We start from the raw sequence: 3,437 nt of genomic DNA on the forward strand, positions 1-3,437 counted from the left end.
GCGGGCGGCCGGGGAGCAGGGGGCGGGCCGCGCGCCGGGCACGGCGGCGAGCGCCGCGTGGCGGGAGGGCTGCCGGCGCCGTCGGGAGAGGGGCGGGCCGCCTGCGGGGGCGCGGGGAGGACCTGGGGTTCCGGGGATCCCCCTCTCCCGAGGCATCAGCCCGTGCATCCGCCACCTTCCTTTCGGGAGAAGCGGCCCGGGATGTGCCGGACCTGCGAAAGGCGAGCCGCAGAGCGCCAGGACTGGCTCCCGCCCCGCGGTGCCATCTGGTCACAGAGGCCAGCCGGCTCCGCGGCCGCAGCCTCCCACCCGTGTTCCCCCGCAAGCGATCCCTGCAGGGCTGCAGGTCCTGGGAGCAGCGCGGAGTCATCGGGACGAGGGGGTACGGCAAGGCGTCTCCCCCACAGAGGCTCGCAGGCCAAAACCCAGTTGCTGCATTGCGGGTTGCAGGAGGACTGTTTGCTCCCTGCAAAGGATGAGTCGGGACACTCCTCCCAGGAGCTCCCGATGCCCCTCCCTATTTTGCATTCACACCCTTCCTTTGAGGTAGGCCAGGCAGCGGCAGATTCCTGAACACCCAGTGGGGTGGCCGAATGGGGAAGCTGGCCCAGTTTCAGCCCAACAGCTTACCACGGCCTTTCTTAACTTGATGCAGCCAAAGATTGGGCTACCTTTCTCATCACCGGTATGGGCTATGCTGGCTGGGGATGATGGGAGGTGTAGCCCAACACTACATAAGTTGAGGGAGGCTGCACCAGCTCTTATGCTGGAATCTGGGAACCCCTGAGCAGGACTCTGCACCTCTTTTTCCAGACAGGGAGGGGGTGTATCTCAACCCATTTGGCTTCTGAGAATATTGCCATACCAGAGCCCTCCCCAGCCTTTTCCCATCTGCCCCTTCTTGTCAGTGATAACTCCCCCGGAAGCGAAACAGGCGAGGGCTCGGGGATTCTCCCTGCAGGATTCCAGCATTCTTGCAAAGGAAAAGGAAAGTCGTGTAGCCCTTCCCTGAGTACCGTGGGAGCATCACCAGAGCCGAGCTGGAGGCCAAGCGATCTCTAGTCCAGCATTCAGCTCCCAGTGGGGAGCCCACAAGCAAGCCAGGAGGAGGAGAACACCCTTTCGCTGCAAGCACCCCTGGGTACTGGCGCTTGCATGAAGCCGTGATGAACAGTGGCAGTTGCAGAAACGTTACTGCGTTGTCTTGCATTCTCTGGAAGTTCCTACCTGCACGCAGAAGCCCTGGAAGGCCCCAGGTGAAATATTTGGGGAAGAGTCCAACGGAAGCAGGAAAAGGGCCTAAGGTGCCTTAGCTGGAGCTGTGTGTGGCTGCCATCTTTGGAACGGCCAGTGGTAGTAGCCTTCCTGAGAGGAGGCGGTCACATCCCTCACTTCCGTTCCCTTGATCATACTGCAAGCTTCTTTCTCAAAATTCTGGTCTGTATGCCCCAAACCACCTGCTGCAGGAGCAGTTCACGGCACTGAGACCTCCCACTTTCAGCTCAGAAATGCAACGCCTTGTTTCAAAATTTGCATTAAAAACAAAGGATCCAGTCCCGGGTCCATCTAGTACATTCCTGAAGGTCCTGGCTAGAAAGAAAGTATCCTGATGGACAGCGTTTTTCTGCTTTATGTTTGTTTTTCTGCTTTGTGTTTGTTTTGGTTGCTCGGAAGCTGCTGTGTTGTTTGGCTATACATTCAACCCCTACTTATCTCCCAGATCATGTAAGAGAAGCATCCCTCATGCTGTTGAAGCTATACAACGCTGAGTAGGCCAGTATTCATAATAAACAAGAGGGCATGGCATTTTCCTCACGAGTTGTGTGGCCAAACCAGCCTTGTCTGATTCATGGCGTAAATTGGCTGCTGTGAAAACTGATATGCCTTTAGGGAGAGGGTTTCTCTCCCCACCCCGTCCTGTATGTTCATCATTATTTTATATATTTCTGTATATAGGATTACACTTTGGTTCTTGGAGGCATCAGCCATGAGAGCTACCCCAAGATACTTTCTGCCTGTGGCAAAGGAGAAGACGGTGCCTCTTTTGTTGCAGACCTAAAATCTGACCTTATCTTGAGGCTGGCCATGAAGAGGATCTTCCACCACACCTGTGGACAAGAGACTGGCGCCTGGAGTACCAAGAAGGCCATGTGCACAGCCAGCTGTGTATGCTTCCAGTCCTTCAGCTACTGCTATCCCCTCACTGACAGAGTTCAGACGAGGTTAGGGTTGAGCATGGGTTGCCATTGAATCCTGGGTTGTTACTGAAACGAGGGTTGTGCTGGTGAAACCTGGGTGTGATGACCAACTATGGTGAGCAAGCCACAGTCCACAAATCATGGGCTGTTCATAATTAACAAGCCATGGCTTGCCAGTGCAACTGGGCTAAGCCGACATAGTAAGCCATGATGAAACAGCAAGCTACGGTCTAGCAACAACCCAGATCAACACAGAGTGCAGGTTATTGTGTTTTGGTATCCGCTGCTGGAAATGGCTCGCTGGGTGGGATGCGCCTTTGGACCAGTCTATTCTTGATTAGCTTTCCTCCATCATATTTTGCTCTTTTTTATTCAATGTATTTGAATCACAATCCTTGGCAAGAAGACTGTGGGGAGGGCATAATTATAACCAGCGAAAGAAGGCAGGCCCTTGCAGGCTTACAGTCTCAAAAAGCACGACATCCATGGAAAAAGGAATGGGGAGGGAAGAGGGGAGGAAGTTAAATTTCCCAGCAGAGTTGCTGGAACGTCGCTGGGGAAAGATTAGGGCGAAAATCAAGTCCAGTGCTCACTGCAAAGCTCCACATCACTCACAATGTGAAAAAAGGAGTAAACGGCCTCTTCTTCCCCTCCTTGGCCTAGCCCCACTTCCGAGGTCTGAGGGCACCGCGAGAAGCTGCATGGCTGCTCCGGTCTGCCCAGCAACCTGCACAGGAGCTGGGCCCAGCCGAACAGTTGGTAACCTCCTGCAGCGGCCGCAAGAGCTGCGCCCCTTCCTCCTCTCCGGCCGTAGCTCGAGACACAGGAGCTGGGCCAGACCCGGGAAGGTGGCCGCATGAGACGCGGCGGCCCTTAGCAGAGGGACCCTTTCGGCAGCGGCGCCCGGCACGCCACGAGTTAAGGCGCCTCTCCCCGGCTGGAGTCGGTCAGGCTGGGCCACGCCCCCGGGATGTATTAACTTGTTCGGAGTGGCAAAAGTTCAGGCTCCGACAGCCCTGGTTGGCCTCTTGCGGGAGGGCGCTCCGCCCTCGGGGCACGCTAACTGGCTGGGCCGAGAAGGTGACACCGCCCCCTGGAGATCAGAGAGTGTCTCTGAATGAAAGAAATTCCGTAGCTCTCATTGGCCGCCTGCCGCAACTTTTATGCAACTTTCCGTGCCTCGCTGGCGCGCGCCCGCCCGCCGCCGCCGCAGCCTTGAATGGAGCGGCCGTGCGCCCA

Source organism: Varanus komodoensis, unplaced genomic scaffold (assembly GCF_004798865.1).
Source record: "Varanus komodoensis strain SLA01 unplaced genomic scaffold, ASM479886v1 scaffold46_3, whole genome shotgun sequence".
Lineage (NCBI taxonomy): Eukaryota > Metazoa > Chordata > Lepidosauria > Squamata > Varanidae > Varanus > Varanus komodoensis.